Genomic DNA, 11,607 nt, shown 5'->3' with positions numbered 1-11,607 from the left:
CCCACCTGCTTCCTGCAGGGAGAAATCCAGGGCCTTGGGGATGCTCCCAGGTCTGGCTGCAGGCTGCTGCTGTTCCCCTACATAGGAGAGTGTGGATGCTTCATCCATCTGTCCGAGAGTTGCCTTTTTGCAGAGGATATTTTGGGTTTCATCTCTGCAGTGTTTGCAATGCAGGAGAGGCATGTGCCAATCTTTGGCAGTGGGAGGATAAAAAAATTGTGATTTTCCTAAAAGTGACTTTCAGGGCTTTATTGGCTCCCAACCCAAAGAACAGTTTGTGCCTGAACATGAACTACAAAATGGTAACTCCTCAGTTCTCACTCCCCTTTGCATCTGTTAAAACTGTGAAATCTTCTTAGTCCTCCCTCTTTAGAAGTGTGATGTATATATGGCCTAGTGGAAAGAGCATGGGCTTGGGAGTCAGAAGACCTGGGTTCTAATACTGATTCAGCCATTTGTCTGCTGTGTGACCTTGGGCAAGTCACTTCACTTCTCTGTGCCTCAGTTGCCTCATTTGTAAAGTGGGGATTAAGACAGTGAGTCCTATTGTGGGACAGGAACTGTGTCTGACCTGATTATCTTGTATCTACCCCCAGCACATAGTACAGGTCCATAGTAAGTGCTTAACCAATACCACAGCAAGGCCTAGTGGCATGAACACGGGGCTGGGAGTCAGAGGATGAGGCTTCTAGTACTGGCTCTGCCCCATGTCAGCTGTATAACCTTGGAAAAATCACTTAACTTCTCTGTACATCAGTCTCCTCATCTGTAAAATGGGGACTAGTCCTACTCATTCCTACTTAGACTGTGAGCCCCAGGTGGGGAAGGGATTCTGTCTACCCCAGCATTTAGAATGCAAAACATGCACCAAAATTATTTATAGATAGCACATATGTAATCAAAAGGTCCTGGTCTCTCCACTGCTACTTATGAAATGCCCAGGTAAGCATATATATATACACACATATAAATACATACAAACACACATGCATATATTTAGCATAATGCTGATAAACTGTATACTAACAGCCTGATTGATACCCATTAGCAACTCTAGGATGAAAGAATAGATCTGACAACTCAATCAGTGAGAAAGGGGATGGGGGAAAGCAGAAGAGAAAAGATAATGTCCAGAAAACCGTGTGTGGAGTCACCATCTGATTCAATTTTATACTGACCTATTACTTTCACCAGCCAATCTGCAGGGTGTCATAAAGCTTCCATCAGCTAAAAATTATCTGCGACCTCTCTGGCAGCAAGAAGGTCATGAATGTGGCTACTGACCCAGTTGTGACTCGTTCAGACCATTCAGCCTATCTGTGTTTTTTCTATTTCTACTTTCTATCATCTGTTTTGACTTTGGCTATTATACCCCAGTGCATAGGCAGGTTCAGGCTGGAAGAATGTGAAACACGCCTTCCATCATATTTAGTGCTTACAGTGTGCTAAGCACTGGGTAATGGCAAGGAAATCAGATGAAGGGAAAAGTCCCTGTCCTACATGTGTCTCACCATCTAAGAGGGAGGGAAAACAAGGATCAATCATTTGCATTTATTGAGCACTAACTGTGTACAGAGCACTGTACTAAGTACTTGAGAGAGTACAGTATAACTGAGTTGGTAGACCCGTTGCCTGCCCACAGTTGATTGAGTGCTTTAAAGTCAATATAAGGCTTGATAAAGGAGTTGGATGGGCAGCCACTGGAGATTTTTGAGGTAACATGGACTGAACAGTTTTATAGAAAAATGATCCAGGTAATAGAGTAAAGTATGGACTAAAGTCGGGGGAGGCAGGGAGCTCAGCGAGGAGGCTGATGCAGTAATCAAGGTGGGTTAGGATAAGTGCTTGGATTAACATGGTAGCAGTGTGGATGGAGAGGAAAGGGTGGATTTTAGTGATGTTTTAATTTTAGACAGAACAGTTTGGGAGGGTTTTTTTTCACATGACAGCATGAGTTCATTGCCTTTCTGTCTCAATCAGTTTTCTGTGATTCCCTCAATTGAGAGACTTTATCACTTTTTTAAAATGGGTCCATAAAATAGTTTCTATTTCAGACCTGCCCAGGAAAGTAAGCAGTTTCAGACTTGTGGATTTCCTCCCCCACCCCACTACTCCCCACTCACATGCAGTTTCACAATCTGCCACCTGGAAGAGCTGAAGTCATTCTGTGTGATTAAGATATTGTAGTGTCTTTATGGAGAGAAGCAAAGATTAATTTACCCAGTTGTAATTGCTGGGAGAATTCAGGAAGGAGGAATTAAATTACCTAGGTTGGAGCATCACCCCTCTGCTAACACAAATTCTCCTGCTCTTGCAAAAATAAGTTGCCCAGGGACCTTCAGTGCCCATGCATGCTTAGGACTTTGAGCATCTATATTATTGGAAAGAAGTATATGTTGAGGTGCTGACCCCACACTGTGATTTTCCTTAATATTTTAGTATTTCCTAGATAAATTTTCTTGCAAACTGAACCTGAGTTCTAAAGTCCCTTAATGCTCTGCTGACAACTTTCTCTCCATAGTGGCTGTTTTGGTGTAGCACTGATCCATACAGCCTTCCCTTACCAGCTGAGGTTTTGGGCTGTCTCCAAACAACCCTCCCCTCCTTCACTCCTGTTCCATCAGGGTAGTATTTATTGACCAGCTACTGAGTAAAGAAGCATATGAAGATCTTGGGAGTACCTCAGAAGCAGAGAACTTGGTCCTTGCCTTTGGGGGGGGGGGTCTTAAAATCTGTTGCGGGGGGTCAGGGTGGAGGAGGGCAGGCAGACAAATCTGGATAGAGTGCAAGCAGGAGGCTGATGAGAGTTATCTTCCTCTGTTCCCTTCTCCCTCTTCTCTCCTCCAAGAGGCCTTCCCTAACTAAGTCTTCTTTTCCTCTTCTCCCACTCCCTTCTGTGTTGCCCTGACTTGCTGCCTTTATTCATCCCCTTCCAAGTCCCACAGCATTTATTTATATATCTGTAATTTATATATATTTCTATGTCTCCCCCTCTAGACTGTAAACTTGTTGTGAGCAAGGAATGTGTGTGTCTGTTATACTGTACTCTCTCAAGTGCTTAGTACAGTGTTCTGCACACAATAAGCACTCAAATATGATTGACTCACTCCCTAACTGTGGGTGTTCCTCAAAACCCCATTCTAGGTCATCTTCACTTTCTTCACTATTCACTTACTACTTTGAGGAGTTCATCTCCTCAAGAATAACATCTATCTTTCTCTATAATCAGGGGTTTCCCTCCTACTCATCCACTCTCTGCTCTCACTGTTTGTTTGCCATCTAATCTATTCACAGCCTCATTCTCATCTCTTTTGTTGGCCTTTCTTTCTCTCCAGTCTCCTTTATATCTCTCTCCTTCTGCTGTTTCACATTTCCTCCTGCCTCCTGTTTGATGTCCCACTGACCCCTCATACCTAACATGTCCAAATCAGAGCACCTTGACTTTTTCATCATTGTGGACAGTACCACCATCCTCCCTGTCTCATGAGTCCATAACCTTGGTATTATCCTCAACTCAACTCTCTTATTCAATCTACATATTCAATCTGTCAGTCTCTCAACTGAGTGAAGCAAAATGGCCTAGTAGAAGGAACATGGGCTTGGGAGTCAGAGGACCAGAGTTCTGATCCCAGCTCCACTATTTGTCTGCTGTGTGACCTTGGACAAGTCACTTCATTTCTCGATGCCTCAGTTACCACATCTGTAAAATGGGGACTAATGCTGTGAGCTCCATGTGGGACATGGTCTGTGATCAACCTGATTTGCTTGTATCTACCCCAGTGCTTAGTACAGTGCCTGGCACAAAGTAAGAGCTTAAGAAATACCATAATAATTTTTTTTAATCCGACACCAAATCCTGTTGAACTTCCATAACATCACTAAAATATACTCTTTCCTATCTTCCCACACTGCTACCACATTAATCCAAGTACTTTGTCTATCCCACCTGTATAACTGCATCAGCCTCTTTGTTGACCTCCCTGCCTATCTCTCCCCACTTCAATCCATACTTCACTCTGCTGCCTGGATCATTTTTCTACAAAACCATTCAGTTCATGTTTTCTCCACTCAAGAACCTCCAGTGGTTGCCCATCAATTTCCACATGAAGCTTCTTACTCTGAGTGCTTTAAGGCACTCAATAACCTTTCCTCATCCTATCTTACCCTGATGGTTTTCTACTACAACCCAGCCCAAACACTTCATTCCTCTAATGCCAACCTACTCACCGTACTTCAATCTCACCTATATCGCTACTGACCTTTTGCCCATGTTCTGCTTCTGGCCTGGTATACCCTCTCTTTTCATATCTGACAGCCATTACTCTCCCCACCTTTAAAACATTATTAAAAACACATCTCCTGCAAAAAGCCTTCCCTGATTAAGCTCTCACTTCCTCTTCTCCCATTCCCTTTCATGTCATTCTTGCACTTGGATTTGCACCCTTTATTCACCCCTCCCTCAGCCCCACAGTACTCAATAATAGTAACAAATTCCACCATTATTATTATTATTAAATGTTTACTGGGTGCCAGGCACCATACTAAGTGGTGGGATTAATATAAGCAAATTGGGTTGGACATAGTCCTTGTCGCACAGGGAGCTCACAGATCAAACCCCATTTTACAGATGCGGTAACTAAGGCACAAAAGAAATGAAGTGACTTGCCCAAGGTTACACAGTAGATAAGAGGCCAAATCAGAATTAGAACCCACAACCTTCTGACTCCCATGCTTGTGCTCTATTACATGAGTGCTGTGGGGCTACTTCACATGTCCCTTATTCATTTATTTATATTAATGTCTCTCATCCCTCTATACTGTAAGCTCACTGTGGGCAGGGAATGTGTCTACTAATTCTGTTATAATGTATTCTCCCAAGCCCTTAGTACAGTGATATGCACACAGTAAGCACTCAATATTGATTGCCACACTTTGCCTCTATTTTAAAAGCCCTGGAATCACATCTCCTCCAGGACTTTTCAGTGCAGAAGTAGAATTTAGATGAATTTCTCATCCCATAACCACCACCTAAGCACTTAAGTATGTTCAACCTCCAATAGCACTTATGTACAAATCTTACATATTTTAGCATTTAAACATTAACTCAGATACAAGGTATTAGCTTACAATGTGCCAAGCACTGTACTAAGTGCTGGAAATAGAGAAATTATCAGATTGGATTTAACTGTTGGATTTAACCCCCATTTTACAGATGAGGAAACTGAGGTCCTTATAAGTGACTTGCCCAAGGTCTCACAGGAGACAAGTGGCAGAGTGTGAATTAAAACCCAGGCCCTCTAACTTTAAGGACTATGCCTTTCCACTAGGCCATGCTGAGTTTCTATGTACATCTCGCTCCTCCCTCCTAACTTTAACTAATTTTAGTGTCTGTCACCCCCTTTCTCCCCCCACAGATTGTAAACTCCTTAAGGGCAGTTGAATTTAACAGTTTGGGGCATGAGTGCCATTTTCTAAACTCATATTTAGAAGTAAAGCTGCATTTTCAGCAGTTAATTTAGGAAGAGGAAATTATGCTTGTTAAGCACAATGGACTCCTCAGTGGTACTGATTAGTGTGTCTCCTTCTACCATCCCCATAGCAATCCTTGATGTCCCCCAGAACACGAGAAATAGAGATGAGAAGAAGCAACTCGAGTTTCAGTTTTAATACCCGAATTGAAGAACTTTGTTAAAGCATCTTCATTATGCCACCTTTCTAGTTCCTTCTCAGTTTGTCTCCGTTTATTATTAAACATTAGAACCCCTTAGAGGGCTGCTCAGAGTTTACTTAGGCCTTAGGCTAACCCTAGAATAACCTAACCCAGTGCAGATAGACTTAATTGAAGTAGTGTTAGAACTGTGTCCCATCTCTGGTTGTCCCATACTACTAAAACAAAAGGTCTGTGTCAAGGGTCTCTCACATATGCTGCCCAATTGTACATCACCAAGATCTGCCCTTCCTTTCCAACCAAACTGCTACCTTGCTGATACATTCTCTCATAATATCCCAACTGGACTACTGCATCAGCCTCCTTTCTGATCTCCCATCCTCCTGTCTCCCCCCACTTCATTCTATACTTCATTCCGCTGCCCAGTTTATCTTTCTGCAGAAATGTTCTGGACACATCACTCCTCTCCTCAAAAATCTCCAGTGGTTGCTTATCAACCTTCACATAAAGCAACAACTCCTCACTCTTGGCTTCAAAGCTCTCCATCACCTTGCCCCCTCCTACCTCATCTCCCTTCTCTCCTCCTATAGCCAAGCCCAAACACTTCGCTCTTCTGCCACTAACTTCCTCAGTGTGCCTTATTCCTGCCTGTCCCGCCGTCGACCCCTGGCCCTCGTCCTACCTCTGACCTGGAATGCCCTCCCTCCTCACATCTGCCAAACTAACTCTCTTCCCCTCTTCAAAACCCTACTGAGAGCTCACCTCCTCCAGAATACCTTCCCAGACTGAGTCCTCCCATTCCCTCTCCTCCTCTCCTCCCCATCAACTCTACTCCCTCCCTCTGCTCTACCCCCTTCCTTTTCCCACAGCACTTGTATATATTTGTACATATTTATTGCTCTATTTTATTAATGATGTGCATTTATCTATGGTTCCATTTATCTATTTTGATGGTAGTGATGCCTGTCTACTTGTTCTGTTTGTTGTCTGTCCCCCCTTTCTAGACTGTGAGCCCGTTGTTGCATAGGGATTGACTATCTGTTGCCGAATTGTACTTTCCAAGTGCTTAGTACAGTGCTCCACACACAGTAAGCGCTCAATAAATATGAATGAATATGACCAACGAACTTGGGGCACAGAGACAGAGGCCTCAAATCTTCAAGGGCCAGAAATCGCTACCAGGAAGAAGGGTAAGGACTAAAGAATAAAATCACTTAAATGGCTGCACTCCAGTTCAGGGGGAGGCAAGGGATGATGGGAAGTGGCTCTTTCAGCCAAACCCTGCAAGAAAGGACAGAGATAATGTCCACTTTGAGGCTCCATCTCAGCCAAATTGAATGACTATCTTGTAACTGTCAGAAATCAGTCTTATCACTCACAGCACATTCACAGAGAAAATCAAGTCAAAGGCAGTGAGGTTGCTACTGATGACTCTGAATGTGACCTCTCTGAAAGGCAGGGATAGACTAGGGGTCAGACTTGCTCTTATGAAAGCTATACTTTCCTAGGCGACTGTAGAGAAATTGTGAAGATAAATCTAGAAGCAATTAAGTTCATTTCATTCATTCATTCAATAATAATGTTGGTACTTGTTAAGCGCTTACTATGTGCAGAGCACTGTTCTAAGCGCTGGGGTAAACACAGGGGAATCAGGATGTCCCACGTGGGGCTCACAGTCTTAATCCCCATTTTACAGATGAGGGAACTGAGGCACAGAGAAGTTAAGTGACTTGCCCACAGTCACACAGCTGACAAGTGGCAGAGCTGGGATTTGAACTCATGAGCCCTGACTCCAAAGCCAAATTCAATGGTATTTGAGTGCTTACTGTGCGCAGTGCACTGTACTAAGCACTTGGAAAGTACACTTCAGCAACAGAGACAATCCCTGCCCACAACAGGATCACAGTCTAGAAGGGGGGAGACAGATGGGCATCAATATAAATATCAGTATCAATATAAATTTCAATAGCATCAGTATAAATAAAATTATATATATATATTCACATCAAAACAAGAAATGCATTAATATAAATAAAATTATAAATATGTACTTATACACACAAGTGATGTGGGATGGGGAAGGGAGGTAGAGCAAAGGGAGTGAGTTTGGGCGATAGGGGGGAGGGGAAGCTGAGGAAAAGGGGGGCTTAAGTCTGGAAAGGAACCTAGAGGAGGTGAAACTTCGGTAGGGTTTTGAAGGGGGGGAAGTGTGATTGGCGGATTTGAGGAGGGAGAGCATTCGAGGCCAGAGGTAGGACATAGGCCAGGGGTCGACAGTGGGACCAGCGCAAATGAGGCACAGTGAGAAGGTTATCACAAGAGAAGAGGACTTTGTGGTCTGGGGTGTAGAAGGAGAGAAGGGAGGTGAGGTAGGAGGGGTGATGGAGAGATTTGGAGCCAATAATGAGGAGTTTTTGTTTGATAATTTGATAATTTGATTTAATCAAATATTTGTGAAGCAACCTGGCTTAATGGAAAGAGCAGGAGCCTGGGAGTCCAAGGTCCTGAGTTCTAAAATAGTGAAACGTAAGAAGTAAGGGTCCACCTATGTCTCTGCTCAGCCCCTTCTCTCAGAGTTCCCTCTCCCTGGTCCTTCCCACTCCCAGATCCTGTGTGCCACGCCAACCCTCTAGCCCTCTACATGCCTCCCCATCCTTGTTTATCTCCCTCCCTCCACCTTTGACCAGGTGCCAGTCCAGTTGTGGACTTACTCTGTTCTTCTCCCTTGTCCAGCTCTATGCTGGCCCAACCCCAGTCTCCCTCTTATTTTGGGAGACTCATCTCCCCGTTTAGACTGTGAGCCCGTCATTGGGCAGGGATTGTCTCTATCTGGTGCCGAATTATACATTTCAAGTGCTTAGTACAGTGCTCTGCACATAGTAAGCACTCATATATTATTGAATGAATTTTGGTCACTGCTGTCTTGTCCAGGCCTTGTCCACTCTTGTTTTTATGGTAGTTGAACAATTGCTATGTGTCAAACACTCTTCTAAGAGCTGGAGTAGATACAAGTTTATCAGGCTGGACATAGACTGTGGGACAAGGACTAACTTGGAGAGAGGAGGATTTAATCCCCATTTTACAGATGAAGTAACTGAGGCACAGAAGTTAAATGATTTTCCTGAGGTCACACAACAAGCAGTTGGCAGATTCAGGATTAGAACCCAGTTTCTCTGTCTCCCAAGCCCTTGCTCTTTTTTACTAAGCCATGCTGCTTCTTCCCCTCTGCCTTCAAACATGCCCTTGTCTCCCCATCCTAAAAAAAACCCTCTCTCGACCCCAATTCCCCTTCCAGTTATCACCCTATCTCCCTACTACCCTTCCTTTCCAAGCTCCTAGAACGAGTCATCTACACTCACTGCCTAGAATTCCTAAACTCCAATTCTCTCCTGGACCCCCTCCAATCTGGCTTCCGCCCCCTCCACTCTACTGAGACTGCTTGCTCTCTCAACGGTCACCCATGACCTCCTTCTTGCCAAATCCAATGGCTCCTACTCTATCCTAATCCTCCTCGACCTCTCAGCTGCCTTTGATACTGCCGATTAACCCCTTCTCCTCCACACCTCATTTCACCTTGGCTTCACGGACTCCGTCCTCTCCTGGTTCTCCTCTTTCCTTTCTGGCCCTTCATTCTCAGTCTCCTTCGCGGGCTCCTCCTCCCGCTCCCACCCTCTAACTGTAGGTGTTCCTCAAGGGTCAGTTCTTGGCCTTCTTCTGTTCTCCATCTACACTCACTCCCTTGGTGAACTCATTCACTCCCACAGCTTCAACTATCATCTCTATGCAGATGACACACAGATCTACATCTCTGCCCTGTCCTCTCCCCCTGCCTTCAGGCTTGTATCTCCTCCTGCCTCCAAGATACCTGGATGTCTGCCCGCCACCTAAAACTCAACATGTCCAAAACTGAGCTCCTTATCTTCCCTCCCAAACCCTGTCCTCTTCCTGACTTCCCTATCACTGTGGATGGTACGACCACCCTTTCTGACTCTCAAGCCCACAACCTTGGTGTCATCCTTGACTCGGCTCTCTCATTCACCCCATACATCCAATCCGTCACCAAGACCTGCCGGTCTCACCTTTATAATATCGCCAAGATCCGCCCTTTCTTCTACACCCAAATGACTATCTTACTGGTACAGGCTTTCATAATATCCCGGCTGGATTACTGTGTCAGCCTGCTCTCTGATCTCCTTTCCTCCTGTCTCTCCCCTCTCCAGTCTATTCTTCATTCCGCTGCCCAGCTCATCTTCCTGCAGAAATGCCCTGGGCATGTCACTCCCCTCCTTAAAAACCTCCAGTGGTTGCCTATCAACCTCCGCATGAAACAAAAACTTCTCACTCTAGGCTTCAAGGCTCTCCATCACCTTGCCCCCTCCTACCTCTCCTCCCTTCTCTCTTTCTACTGCCCACCCAACACGCTCCACTCCTCTGCTGCTCACCTCCTCACCATCCCCCATTCACGCCTATACCACTGTCGACTCCTGGCCCACGTCCTCCTGCTGTCCTGGAATGCCCTCCCTCCTCACCTCTGCCAAACTAACTTTCTTCCCCTCTTCAAAGCCCTACTGAGAGCTCACCTCCTCCAAGAGGCCTTCCCAGACTGAGCTTCCCCTTTTCCCTCTGCTCCCTCTCTGCCCCCCCTTCACCTCCCCTCAGCTAAGCTCCCCCTTCCCCCCTTTTCCTCTGCTCTTCCCCCTCTCCCTTCCCCTCCTCTCAGCACTGTGCTCATTTGCTCATTTGTATATATGTTTATTACCCTATTTATTTTGTTAATGAGATGTACATCCCTTGATTCTATTTATTGCTATTGTTTTTGTCTGTCTGTCTCCCCCGATTAGACTGTAAGCCTGTCAATGGGCACATATTGTCTCTGTTGCTGAATTGTACTTTCCAAGCGCTTAGTACAGTGGTCTGCACATAGTAAGTGCTCAATAAATACTATTGAATGAATGAATGAATGCTGCTACTAAGGCTCCTGAGGGCTTTCAGAATGATACCTGGGGGTGAAAGCAGGAGCCTTACCCCCATTAATGCTTAACTGTGTGCAGAGCATTGAAATAGGTGTGTAGTAAGTAGAAGTAGAAGGCAGAAACCCGGCAAAAAGCAGTAGGGGGCAGCATGAGCAAGAGGAAAGAGCAGAGGACTGGATGGTGGAATATCTGCTTTTAGTCCTGGCTCTGCCACTTAACCTCTCTGGTGCTCAGTTTTCTTCTCCATAAAGCTAGGATGTCTGCTCCCTACCCCTTATTGAGAGTCCCGTGTAGGACGGGCAGTGTGTCCAATCTGATTATTTTCTTTTTTATCTACTGCAGCACTTAGCACAATGCCTGGCACATAATAAATGTTTAAATACTAGCGCCATCCAGAAACTCCAATCTTTCTAATCCTGAAATGCCCTAGAGGTTTCTGGGGAGGGCATACTTATTACCAAACAATGTACATTTCTAAATTATCTGGATCTTGAATTTTTAAAAGTTGGGCTTTTATTACCCAACTATTCAGGAAGCAGCATAGCTCAGTGGAAAGAGCACGGGTTTGGGAGTCAGAGGTCATGGGTTCGAATCCCAGCTCTGCCACTTGTCAGCTGTGTAACTGTGGGCAAGTCACTTCACTTCTCTGTGCCTCAGTTACCTCATCTGTAAAATGGGGATTGACTGTGAGCCTCATGTGGGACAACCTGATTACCCTGTATCTACCCAGCACTTAGAACAGTGCTCTGCACATAGTAAGTGCTTAACAAATACCAACATTATTATTATTATTATTAATTAGCATGGGCCATGAACAAGCTACCATTTGCAGTTCATGTGAACGGCTAGTTCCATGTTCTGAAGATTAAGGTCATCCAGTTCATTTTGAGTCAGACCAACTGTAGAAATGTAGGATGTTTGAGATGCAGATAATTGACACAGTTAGTGGAAATACACCTGTTTCAG

This window comes from Ornithorhynchus anatinus, chromosome 2, assembly GCF_004115215.2.
Source record: "Ornithorhynchus anatinus isolate Pmale09 chromosome 2, mOrnAna1.pri.v4, whole genome shotgun sequence".
Classification (NCBI taxonomy): Eukaryota; Metazoa; Chordata; class Mammalia; order Monotremata; family Ornithorhynchidae; genus Ornithorhynchus; species Ornithorhynchus anatinus.
This window is presented reverse-complemented; position numbering follows the sequence as displayed.